Here is a 14,605-nt window from a genome sequence, read left to right as displayed (position 1 = left end):
ATTTTCCAATTTTTATTAATAATGTCAGTATAATGTTGTATGCCTCTAGCATAACTGAAACATAACATCAAAGGCTGTAAGTTTGAAGTGCATCTATTTTTCTGATTGGTAACATTACGGTTAGAAAAGTAAGGCTTGGCTTTACTTTGTCTCAATCTCAAGACATTGTTTAGTCCTTGGTTTATAAGGTTAGGTTCATAGCCCCTTTGTTTCAACTCAACCTGTACTTTGGTGAGTTGCAAATCAAAATCACTGGCACTAGCATTCAATCTAGAAGCTCGAAAGAATTGGTTCTGTGCCACATTCTTAAATATATATAAATATAAAATCAGGGTGCATACTGTCCCTATATAATAAATTATTAACATGACATTCTTTCCTGTATAACTTCACATTGAACTGACCTTTCGAGTCCTGTAATACAGTAACATCCAGAAAATTAATCTCAGTCAAAGAATGATTTACTGTAAACCTTAAAAAACTCATTGTGGTATTAATAAACTCTACAAAACTGTCAAATTCAGATACTGTACCTTCCCAAATCAAAAAGAGGTTATCCACAAACCTTCTAAAAAATCTAATCTTATTTTTGAATTTAACATTTTCTAAGATGGCTTGTTCCCAACATAACATCGCAACATTAGCGTAGCTGTTGGCGCAGGAGGTCCCCATGGCAACTCCTTGTCGTTGCCAATAAAATTTATCTTGAAAAATAAAGACATTGTTTTCTAGGACCAATTTCAGTAGCATGCATATAGATCTTATAAAACTACTATCGTATTTGCCACAGTCAGTCAATACTTTGGCAACACTGTTAATACCGTATTCATTCGGTATAACCGTAAACAAGGAAACTACATCAGGTGTAGCTAACAACATATGTTTAGCCTTCATTGGTTCTATATCATGTGTGAAAACATATAAATCTTTGACAAAATGTTCAGTATCCCTTAAAATATGACAAGTTTCATCAATCAAAGGTCTTAATGTTTTCTTTAAATAAATGGAGATTGATTCAGTGCACCAGTTTCTCCCAGCTACAATAGGTCTCATGGGAGGATTTTTTAGGTCCTTATGTATTTTGGGAAGACCTTGAATAATGGGTACAGTTGGACTGAGTATCAAAAAATAATTATACAGGTTAATATCTATTAAACTAGAAGTAAACATGTCTTTTAATAGTTTATGTACTGTACTAATCATCTTATTGACATATGTTCTACTTATAATTTTATAAAACAAATCATCACTCAACAGCAGCCGCATTTTATTGACATAATCATCCTTATCCAAGACAACAGTGGGGCCTCCCTTATCAGCAGGTCGTATCATGATCGTAGGGTTAGACTGTAGGTTTTTTATTGCTAGGTATTCGTCTTTCTTTAAATTATGCCACCTCTTCCTATCAACCTGATTGTTTAATTCATGAAAAACTTTTACATGTATTTAACTTACATCTATGTTTTTATATTTATATTGTATTTATGTACTTTGGACTTTTGTATTTTACTAATATTGTTTAATACAGAGCTTGTACCTTGAATATACTTTTAAGAATGTTCTAAGCTGTATGTGTTAATTAGTATAAATAGAGGAGCTAGTACCTTGATTTATTACACCTGAAGAAGCCCACAGGGTGAAAGTGCTTGTGTCTTGTTTTTATGAACAATAAACCTTTGAATCCTGGAGCCTTACCTCAGTGTTTTTGCTGTTTTCATGGATTATATTTTGACTGTTTAGATAACCATGTTTAAAAGTTTTAATATGTTACATTTTATTGCAATATGTGAAATTTTCTGTGGAGCGGAACTATAAGCTCATAATAACCTGAATTAAGTATAATCAAGAGGAATATGGGATCAAATTGTAGTAGTTTATATTGACTTAGCAACTGTAAATTCTCAGAAAAAGACCAGTGCAGCTATCTCTTCAAGTTGAAGAGACCTCAGACTAAGCATACTACAGTAAGGGTGCTCTGGTAGATGTAGATGGGCTTGTCCTCTTTCTTTAGGTTTTGAATGTTTATTTTATTTATTTATTTTTATTTATCTTTGTTGATGGGTTAAGTGGTCTTGTCCAAGGACCCTTTGAAACTAGGCAAGACAAGACAGTATGAAATTATAACAAGAAAGTATGACTTATAGTGGCACAAAATCAAAGCAACACACTTCAGACTTCCTTTGGCAAAAGTAAACACGATAATTGGAAGAGCAATTTTATGAGAACAGCTGTTAAAGAGAAAAGCAGCACACAGAAAAATACCCCCAAATTAAGACAAATTATTCCTCCTGAAGATACTAGAGAATGCTAATATGCACAATAACTATTGTATTTACAAAATATGTGTCTGAGCAGACCTGTCAACAAATAAATCAACAAGCAAAGTTAGAGCTAATGCAGTCTTAAGTTACCATTGCATGAAACTTATGTGAGCATATGTATTTAGAGCATATATGTACTCATAAAGTCTCATGCAATCAGGGCTAAGTCGTTGTGTTTAACTGAGTCTGAATTTGTGATATTGTAGTAGAGCCTTTTTAGCCACATTGTGTATCTGAAATGTACTGCCTTTCTCAAACTAGCTCTGGCACGTAGTCTAAGGACTAAACCTACTGCAGGAAGACATCAATTTAGTATGTACAATGGTGTGTGACCAATTATTTATTTAAAACTGTAACCATGCTTTCCTTAATGGAGCTCAGCCCCATGCAGTCAGTTGATCCATGCAGCACCACCTTGCTTGAAAGTCATCATTTCTCTATGAATACAAATGCATGCACATGCATACACATATCCATACCCCCCCAACAGACACACATCTGTCTATCTGTCTATATACACACACAAACACTCACACATAAATATGTGCATGTATATGCATTATATATATATATATATTGTAAAAAATCATATTCTAAGCCCAGTAAGTTCTTGCATTTATTCACAAAGTGTTTTTTGATTAGACAATATTGCTGATTTCAGTCTGTGATTGAAGAAGAAATTCAGTTTCTACAGTTATTCCAAACTAGCTTTATTCTAGTCAAAATTAGGAGCAGTGGCTCAAACATATGTGCTTCTTGTATGAACAAATCACTGGCAAAAACAAAATATCAGTTAACTCAAAATAACTAAAATAATACTTAAAATCCTCTTAAATTAAACTAAAGTAGTGAAACATGGGGTTGATTTCGAAACCTATGTGCTTCAGTAGTATTTTGTTTTTTGTGAGATATCTCTGTTCCTTTTCCTTTTTGGATTTACCCTTAAAAGACGCTTAAAGTTTAAGTCTTAAAAAAAGGCAAGGGAGACAGCTATTAATGTCTAACGACAAATAATGCATAATAAATATTTATATATTAGGTTAAGCAGGGAATTCAAGCACTGAATGTAGCAATAGTTCTAAGTAAAACCTACTTAATTCATCTAGTAGTATGAATGAATTGTAAAATTTTCATTTGTGGTTCTTTACTGAGCCCTCCAGTCTTAGTGAAGTCCTACGTAGCAAGCAATTTAGTGAAGTGGGGCTTGGATAGTATAATCACTAGCAGTTCCATCTTTTGAAGAATAAATGTGACACATCAGATTATAGGAGTACCAGCAGACACATCCATTAAAAGCAAGGCCATCTTCAAGAGGAACTTGATAAGTCAGACTCCTTGAAGAGAGACCTTTCTAAACATGGAGGCAGTGTAACAGTAATTTATACAGTGCTGGGATAATATGTTCACTTAATACCGTGGGTGCTGAATTCTGCATATGTTCCAGAAGGTCAAGATCTGAGTCTGGAACCATAGATCTACTCTACCTTACTAGTGGCAAGTATACTGTGCCACAGACTACTGCAGACAATGTTACCATAGTCTGGTAGGCTTCCACGGTATATGATTTAAGCTCTTGAACATTGCTGTTCATTACTGGGTGGTAGTTAGCCAAATTGCCATGGTGACATTAATTGTAAGGGTTTTGTAGTAGGCTCTGTCCCCACCTACTCTACTGTTGTGGTCCTGTTCCCATACTTCCAAACTGAAAATATTCTATGTCCAGGGTCACACTAATTCAGAGAAAAGGAGAACTCAGTGGTAGAATATTTAGAGACTAGGGTGTGGGGGCACATGCCTCCACATTTGGGTGCAGAGGCTGCAACCACCTGAAAAATAATGTACAACAGTGTTGTTGTACAGTTACTGTTATGGTTGGTCAGAACAGTGGTAAAGTGAGATCAGTTAGCCGACCTTTGGTAGCCCCAACTTCAATATAATCAAATAGACCTGGGAGACCTAGGTGCAGAGCATTCCAATAAACAAGGCCTTTAGGAACCAGTGCATGAAACATTAGTAAAGTCATTCCAAGGCATACAATGTTTTATACACTAGATATATTCTCTTGAGGTGAAAGTATTAAAATTTCATTACAAATGGTACCAGAGACCTAAATATCAGCATGTTATCAGGAAGAGCTAGATGAGCTCATGCCATAGACATGAACTCCATCTTTGAATTTTTGTGGAATACTAACTGAGAGAGGCATGGAGCCTGTGAAGGCCTTAGCAGAGCAGGCACCAACATTGCCTCCGTCCTTTAGGGTTTAACTGCTGTGAACTATATATATCATCCAACCTAGGATGGAGTGCAGACATTCCTCAAAGGTACTAACTTACATTTGCCACTGAGGGAAGGAGAGGTGTTCATAGGTTCATGGTTTCATAGGTGTGTACTAGGCTAATGGCCCAGGAGCCTTTACAAGCCTAGCCCATAAGATTACCTTGGCACCGTGCCACCCAAACTTAGTTTCCAGTGCCTCTGTCGAGTAGAGCCACTGGAGTGATCTCAAGGGTGAATTTTCTATTTCCCATCCACTCATCAAGATTTTTCTTGAAGAGGGCCAGTGAGGTGCTCTGTTTGACATGTATGGGAAGTCTATTTCATAGCATGGGCAGTCTCTGGGTTATGAACCTGTCCCTCCAGCATGTTCTGTTGATCGTGGTAATGAGGTTGCGGTCTCTGGAGCGTGTGGTGTGGTGCACATGGATTGGAATTTCTTTAGATGTAGCATTTCTAACAGAGCTGGGTCAGACATGGCTTTGTAAGTCAAGCAGAGATCGCCTCTAAGTAGGTGATATGAGACAGAGAATAGTTGGAGTTTTTTGAGTCTGTCCATATAAGACAAGTGTTTAAGGCCTAGGATCCTCTTTGTGAGGCATTTTTGTGACCTCTCCAGTTGTCGCAGGTGTCTAATGAGGTACATTCCAAATAGGACATTGTACTCGATGATTGGCTAATGTGGGAAGAGTAGAGGGAGACGATGACCTCTTTCTTCCTGGATGCAAAACCCTTAGTAATGAGATGTGCCACATAGAAGGACTTTCTGTCCACAGTGGCAGTGTGGTGGTCAAAAGAGAGGTTGCTGTCAACCTGTGTTCCCAGATCTCTTATAACACTTTCTGTGTTCAGTGGACTACCATCGATGTGGTAGTTCATGGGAACTGGGTTTTTTCCAAAGGGGATGACAACACATTTTTGGCATTGAACTTAAGGCCATGGTTCTGACACCAGTCGTTGGTCTCAGTGAGAACTTTCTGTAGGATGTCAACATCACTTGGGAAGTTAATAATGGCTCCCCACTTGCAATCGTCTGCGAACTTTGTCAGCCAGAGTCCCTTAGTGTTGGCCTGGACTTCTGAGAAGTAGATACCAAATGGGAGAGGATCCAGGACTGATCTCTGTGGGACTCCACTGATGACTGGTCGGCAGTCTGACTTGGAGTCAGCTACTTTCACACTGTGGGTTCTATCTGTGAGCCAGTTTGCAACCCACTTAGTGATATAGGGGTTGATGCCTAGCTTAGTGAATTTTTCTATGATTCCTGGGTGGGGAATGGTATAAAAGGCCTTGGCCAGATCAAGGTAGGCTATATGAACCACCTTGCCTTCATCTACAGCTCTGGTGACTAACTCAAAGAAGTCAACCAACTTGAGCAGGCATGATCTACCTTTCACAAAACCTGACTGTGTGGGATCCAGAGTTTGGAGATTTCCTATACCTTTGTTTATTAGGTCCATGATGATGCATTCCATAGCTTTGCATATCAGACTTGTCAGACTAATGGAGCGATAGTTCCCAGGGTCTGTAGTCGCTCCTCCTTTGTGGAGAGGGATGACTATAGCAGTTTGCCATTCGGTAGGGAGAAAGCCTGAGGTGAGGCTGTGATTGAACAGGGCACACAGGTGAGGTGCCAGTTCACTCTGTAGTTTATGTAAAACATAGCCAGGGATATTTTCAGGTCCCATAGAAGCTGTATTCTTGGCCTTGGACAGTGTTGTTTTAACCTGTGCAGCAGTAATACTGGGTGCCTGGCAATCTACTGATACTGTGATTGGTCCTTTGGGGGGGTAAAGTTGGCACTGAATCTGTCGGGCAGTATATTGGCAATATCTGTTGGCTCGGTATAGGAGGTACCTCAGAGCAAATCTGTGTATTGCCGTGGAGGTTCTTTACATGGACTGATTGAACTATAGAAAGCATTGTGGTTGTCTTTACTATCTGCTGCAATTTGGTTTTCATAGCTAGCTTTAGAGGATTTGATGAGGGATCTCAACTTTTTGTTGAGGCTGATAAGGGAGATTTTCCAGTCTTGGGACTTCACCTTATTCCACATCAGTTGACACCTTTTGTTGTAGAGTTTGTTTATGGCAGGGGATCACCAGATTTGCTTCCTTTTTTTGGAGGAGAGCGTCTTGGCTCTATTGGGTATGGCGAGATCCATGCATTTGTGTACGTGTTCGTACAGTGCATTGGTGTATGATTTGGCGGTCATCCAACTATTCTCCATTTGCATGGGTGCCGTGAAGTTGGCCACCTCTGTTCTTAGGAGCACAAAGTTAGCTTTGGAGAAGGTTTTCATGCTGGTTACCTTTGCAGGGATGAGGGGGTGGGAAGGATGTGGATTTCCAAGGTGATTAGTTTGTGGTCGGATCTAACCAGGGAGGAGTTGACTATTGGTGTAGAGCAACGTAGTATAAATAGTAGTCCACACAATAAAATTTTCCGTGAAACACGGAAACATAGTAACATCAGTAGTGATGAAACTACAGCTTTGTCTATATTTAAAACACTCAACATTAGAGCTATTAAGCCAGACAAAGGTGGGGGGCTGACTTTATTTAACAACTACGACTACTTTGACAGAGTTGAGAAAATTTTGAACAATGAAACATATAAAGAAGTATCTGTTAATGAGGTAAATACTGCTTATAGAATGATTAAGGGTTACTATAGTGATTTATTTATGGATGGATATATAGACCTGGACACATACCAATATATCACTATAAACTGGCCAAAGATCCCTATTATGTTTGCAACGCCTAAAATACATAAAAACATGTTGGACCCTCCTTTTAGACCATTAATAGATGGACGAAATTCTATTACTTCTGCATCTGCCAAATTGGTAGATAGCATTTTGAAAAAATATCTGGTGACGGAACCACAAGTCTGTAAAGACTCATGGTCTTTCCTTAGGAACTTTGACAACATTCCTTATAGAGAAGGATACAATTTCGTCACTATAGACGTTATAGACTTGTATACGTCTATTCCTCATTTAGAAGCCATTGAATGTGTCAATTTATTTCTTATTAAGAAAGGAGCCCCAACTGATGAAATATTTACAGTCACAACTTTATTAGATATTATTTTGACGAATAATTTTTTTACATTTAATAATAAGTTGTACTTGCAGAGATGTGGTGTTGCAATGGGATCCCCATGTGGGGCTAGCTTAGCTAATACGGTAATGGTGTATTGGGAAAATTATTACATCTTTCAGAACACGGAGTGGACTTCACACATACAGTATTACACTCAGTTTCTTGACGACATTTTTATTTTACTTCAGGGAGACAAAAGAATAGCAGAGGACTTCTTATATTATTTGAACAATACTACAGACTTTCTTAAATTCACTCTAAATTTTCAAACAAAGTCTATAGATTACTTAGATGTAAATTTATGTAAAGACCAAGTTAATAAGCAGTATTTTTCTAAAATACACAGAAAAGAAACCTTCTGCAACTCTTACCTTCACTATACTTGCCTTCATCCTTTTTCACAGAAGAAGGCTATAGTGAAGGGACAGCTTATTCGGGCAGCCCGTATGACTACTCTCTCTAGGGATTTTTAACTAGAATGTGATCTTTTAACAACATTCTTTTTTGAGAGAGGTTACCTGAGTGAGTTAATAAATGAGATGGTTCAGGAAGTAAGATATAAAAGAGATAATGGTACACTATTACCTATTCTTAATCAGGCCGATAACAGACGCCCTCACTTAGAGACTATAGTTAACCTTGATAACTCATCAATAGAATCAGAAACTTTTGAGAACAAAGTACAACATACTAATGATTTCAAAATAAGTTTTATTACAACATATAGTACGGATAGTAGTATTATTAAAAAGATACTTTTTAAAAATTGGACTTTAATACAACAAGACAGAAACATTAACTCTAAATTCTTAGAACATCCTAGAGTTGTATACAAAAGGGGTAAAAATATGAAAAATATACTGGAGACTAACATAACAAATAGTTTCAGTAAAAGAAAAGGCATGGCAAACTGTGGAAGCTGTAATATGTGTAAGCATATGTGTAGTGGAGAATTTGCTATTATCAACAACATAAAATATAAAGTAAAATATAAACTTAACTGTAATTCAAAACTTATAGTATATGTAGCCTTATGTACATCATGTTCAGCTTTCTACATAGGAAAGACTGAAAGGCACTTTAAAGAAAGAGTTTATGAACACACATATGCTATACTAAACAATAAGGTAGACAATGCTTTATTTAAACACATTTCAGTCAACCCGGGTCATAATTTTAAGTTTATGGCCTTAGACCAGATTCAGACTAACATTAGAGGCGGTCCTTATAATTTATTATTAAAAGATCGAGAATTAACATGGCAGTGGCGGACTAACGCGTTTGTAAAACCAGGTCTTAATGACCACTGCAACATTAGCTGTTTACTGAAATTAAGGAGTTTAGATAGGAAATAAAATATAATAAATGGAATTTTACAATATCCTTATACTTTGTAAGGTTTATATTAAACTTAGTATATATAAAATTTATAAACCTATAACTACAAACAATAAATTAATAACACATTATAGAAATTAATATTTAGTATAGTAAAATAAAATTTGCTGTTTGTGTATCATGAGATTTTTAACAGAGAGTAGGATACTGTATGCAACTTAATTTAGTTGTTACTTGTATGGGTATTTGTAATGTTGTTGTGTTTAGTGTATATGAAGTTATATTTAGTATATCAATAGAATATATATGAATTAGGTAGTTTTTAATTTATAAGTTATTAATTTAAATTAAATTAAACACTTAATAGTAACAGTATTGTATTATTTAAAATTTTCCATAAGTGACTGTGTATCCACATTATTGTACTTGCTTGTTGCAACAAGTTATGTGTATATATTATATTGCATTTACTGTGAGTTGGTGCTTACTTAATATTTTAACATACTACATCACTTTAAATATGAATTGACTTTTAATTGATTTGTTTAAGTGATGTTAGTATAAATACCTAATTAGGAATAGTTAATTATGTCTGAGGAAGTTGCTCAAACACTGAGCGACGAAAAGCGCTTTACATCTAATAAATCTGTGTTGTTTTATCTTCCGTGGTTCGTTGGATTCAGCTTTTTTAAGTAGAGCAACAGTCACCCATGTTAGTAATGAGCAGGTCAAGTATGTTGCTACCTCTAGTGGAGGGTAAGAATGAGCTTGTCCAGGGCACTGGAATTAATGAATTCCAGGAAACGTTGAGCAAGTGTATTGGTACATGAGTAGTTTTCCCAGTTAATGGAGGGGTAGTTGAAGTAGCTGTTACAGTGGTAATTTGGTCTTTGGAACACCACCTAAAAAAGACACTATAGGGGTGACAAGAGCCTTGGACAGTATCCGGAAACCCAGGGGTGACAGATGCAGGCCATCTCTGGCAAAGCATCAAGATCTATCAGTCAGGTCATCCCAGGCAGACAGATACTGGATCCCCTTAGAATGACACCAGAAACTTAACCAAATCATATCCCTCCTCTAATGACCAAATACATAGGGAGCAGCAATGGACACATCATCCAGCCGGTTAGGTTTCCACAGTTTAGTGGTAGCTCTGGTAGAGGAAAAAAAATACCAAAAGCTGCATGTTGGAAGCATCTGAAAGATAAGAGCCATTCTCTTCTCACTCTCAAAAATACTTGAAAAATGCATCCACCTCCAGCTCATGCCTTACCTTACTGATAATCACCTCCTCACCTCAACACAACATGGTTTTCATCCTGGACATAGTACAATAACTGCTGTTCTCTCTTTCTTAGACTTAGTAAATCATGCCCATGATTCTGGAGAAATTGTATCCACTATCCTTCTAGATCTTTCCAAAGCTTTCGACACTGTTTCCCATACCCACCTTCTAAATCATCTTTCTAATCTTAATCTCTCACAGAACACCCTATTATGGTTCATCAGCTACCTTTCTAATAGATCCCAAGCTGTGAAATGGCAAACTGGCACCTCAAACTTCCTACCCAATCCAACTGGAGTTCCCCTGGGATCCATACTCTGCCCGATGCTTTTCAATGTATTTATTAATGATTTTCATGCTGCCATTCCTACTACCAACATTAGTCTGCTCTGCTTGTAATCCCTCTGACCTCCTAGCAAAAACTCAAATTGGCCTTTTCTACAACTGAAAACTGGATGCTTCAAAATCATCTCTCCCTAAATGCTAATAAAATCAAAAATTATTCTTTTCTCCCCCTCAAGAACCCTCCAGTTTGACAAACAATCTTTCAGTATCTTTAGCAATACTAACTCCACTATAGAAATTGTCCCTTCTGCTAAACTACTTGGAGTTACCATAGATGAACACCTAAAATGTGACACACATGTTCAGCTAAACATTAAAAAAACTCACCAGAAACTTGGCATGCTATATAGACATTCCCCATTCCTCTCTTCTTCTACCAGACAAACTCTTGCCACCACCTGCTTACTACCTTCTCTTCTATATGGTGCTCCCCTACTTACCAACTTATCCTCTTCCATCTCCTCAAAACTAGAAACACGTTACTACAAAACTGCTAAATTCGCAACTAAAGCTAATTACTCCTCTCACCACTGCACATCTCTCCACCTGCTAAACTGGCTAGAACTTCCCAATCAACTCAACTTCCTTCAACTCTCTACTACCCACAGACTCATCTTCAAACCAACTCTGTGCCCTGCTTTAGCAAATGTCTTACCCTTTTACACCCCCCACAGAGCCCTGAGATCTGCACACCAGAATCGCCTCTTTGTATACAATCCTAAATGTCCTGCTGGTCAACTTCTACTCTCTTCTTCCCTAGCCAAAAGATGGAATCCCCTCCCTTCTTCTCTTAGAATCTCTGAAAACTATGAATACTTTAAAACTCAGCTTCATTCCTATCTTACATAGCACTGGAAATGTAACTGTATTCTCCCTACTTAACCTACTTACTCTCTTCTATGTATGCTTCCTCATACAGCTTCTCTACTTATTCATCCATCCCAGGCTGTTCTCCTAAACACCGACCTCACTCTAAATCTAAAGACCCCTTAAACATCTACCTCCCTCTAAGTCAAATTCAACACCAAATTATTAATAATGTTTTTCTACCTTAAATGTACACAATGTAAATACTGTATATAGTCCCTGATCTCATCCCCTCTTACTGAAAACAATTAATCTTTAATAACTACATATATTAAGCTGATGCAGTTTAACTATGGCAATCATACCTTCCATGTGTGAACTCCACTTTTATTAATGTTCAACCACCTCTCTAAGAATACTCCAGACACTATAATCTATGCTCTACTAACATTGTACTTCCCACCTATTTCTCCTCCATTTCTGCTAAACCTCAATATACAACATTCAGTTTTTTAACCATCAACTAATAATTGCTTTCCCTTTAATTGTGAACTCTTCTCTTGCCTCTATCATTTAATTATTGTACAAATAGTTATCTATACAACTTTGTAAATATGTTTATGAACGGTCTTGCCATTATGCATTTTTACTTTTCTCATTACTTTGTATTATTTCATTTTTGTTTAATTGCTTGTGATGTGGAGCTTTTCTCCCCGTGCCTCCACTGAAAATGGGCTCTTTGAGCCCAGTGGACATCCCCGGTAATCAAACTGGAAATAATTAAATAATAAATAAATAAGAGGCAAGCCAATCAACAATGGAATTGGTAGGTCCATTTTTGGTACTCAATAACACAAAATTTCATGTTTTGTGATGCCAGATGGTGGCAAATAATTAGCAGGACCAGTAAAAAGTATAACTGTTGGTCTTTCACCAACAAAAGGTGACTCATAACCCTGATCAAGACAGTCAGTGCTATGCATGGATGTAAAAGTGGTGTGTTGAGGATAAAAAATACAAAGAAAGGTTAAGTATGATTATAACTGGATGTAAATAACTTTCTCAGTAACCTTGCTGAGAAAAGAAACATTTGATACTGGGTGGTAGGCAGATTGGCAGGTTCTAAAGAATGTTTCTTGACAATGGGAATTAGGGCCTCTTTTAACATACATGGAAAATAATCCCACTTGAGAATATATCTGATAATCTGGAAGATGATTTGTCTCAATGATTCTGGACAAGATATTACACTCCAAGAAAAAAATATCACAACTACAATGAAAGTTTTATTTATTTATTTATTTATTTATTTTCAGTTTGATTACCAGGGAAGTCCACTGGGCTTGAAAGTGCCCGTTTTCAGTGGAGGCCCGGGGAGAAAAGCTCCATAAGCAATACAGTAAGGGTTACATAATTATAAAGGTATAATACATATATAATATCCATACAGTAAGGATATATCTATTATACCTTTATAAAGGTATAATACATATATAATATCCATACAGTAAGGATATATGTATTATACCTTTATAAAGGTATAATACATATACAATATCCATACAGTAAGGATATATGTATTATACCTTTATAAAGGTATAATACATATATAATATCCATACAGTAAGGATATGCAAATGCATAAAAAGTACAGCATACAACACAGTTAACAGATATTAGAGAACACAGTCACAGGTGTTTGCATTCAGAGCAAGGATGATCAACTGTCTTTATAATAAACGATCTAAGGTTCTTGCGTTATTATACTAGTAGAGGGGAGACAGTTTACATGCAGTTATTTAAATTAAGTAAGGTATATACTTGATGTGCAGTCATATAGAAAGTAATTTGCTATTTACATTATATACATACTTGGAATCAGGTGAGAGATTGCTTAATCAGTTACTGAGAGCTTGAGTCTGTTGTAGGAGAATAGAAATATGAGTTAGCGGCAGGGTAGGAGCAAGGAGTATGAAGAACTCCTTGGAGAATTCCCTTGAATTTAGGTAGGGTGTAAGCAGGAACATTTCCATTTGGATGACAGGTATGAGAAAAGCTATGTTTTGAAGGTTTCTGAGTTTGGTATAGTCCTAAGTGAAGGAGGGGGAGAGTTCCATTTCTTGCCTAATGAGAAATACAGGAGAAGCTGGCCAGCAGGTCATTTGGGTTTGTGGATAGAAATTAAATTTTGGTGTTCAGCTCTCAGAGATCTATTTGAGATGTATGGGGGGCAGAAGTTTGTTAGGGCTGGGCATTTATCTGGGTGAAATATAAGTTTGTGAGCAGTGGTTAGTTGTAGGAAGTCTAGGTGGTTAGAGAGTTCTAGCCAGTTCAGAGATTGTAGGGTAAGGCAATGATGAGTGGAGTTTTTAGATTTAGTGGCAAATTTAAGAGATCTTATTATAGCAATTTTCAAGTTTGGCGGTGATGGAAGAAGTCAGATTTGTTAGAAGAGGGGCTCCATATACTAAGGATGATAGAAGGTAGGTAGTTGCCAAGGTATGCCTTGAGGAGTTGGACAGAAAGAAGTTATTCCTATAGAGCATAACTAATTTTTGGTGGGTTTTCTTTATGTTTTGTTGAATGTGGATATCAAACGTAAGGTGTTCGTCTATGGTAATACCAGGGGCGGCTCGTGGCATAGGGCTGCCGGACTGCAGCCCCCTCAAAAATAAAAAAGAGAAAGAAAAATGAAAAATAAAAAAAATTATTTTTGAATTCGGACTCACAAGATGCGCAGTAGTCCCAACTACTGTCGGTCCGTCCCCATAGGGGGACACAAGGAGACATCTGTGCACTTTTACAGTGCACAGATTCACCAGGATTATGGGTCGCATCCGGACTGCAAGAGCAGCAGCAGGGACTCGGGACAGAGCATTAGGGATCTCGTCGGGAAGGAGCATTAGGATCTCGTCGGGCAGGAGCATTAGGATCTCGCGGGTCTTTCAGTATTGCGCGGGAAGGATGTACGTTAGCTGGATATATTCAGGTAAGGTGCCTTTTAATTTACAATGTTTATTTGTGTATGGTGCTTATGCTTTATTTACAATGTTTATTTGTGTATGGTGCTGATGCTTTTTAATTTACAATGTTTATTTGTGTATGGTGCTTATGCTTTA

The sequence above is a fragment of the Protopterus annectens genome, chromosome 7.part0, assembly GCF_019279795.1.
Source record: "Protopterus annectens isolate FY-2018-M chromosome 7.part0, PAN1.0, whole genome shotgun sequence".
Classification (NCBI taxonomy): domain Eukaryota; kingdom Metazoa; phylum Chordata; order Ceratodontiformes; family Protopteridae; genus Protopterus; species Protopterus annectens.
This window is presented reverse-complemented; position numbering follows the sequence as displayed.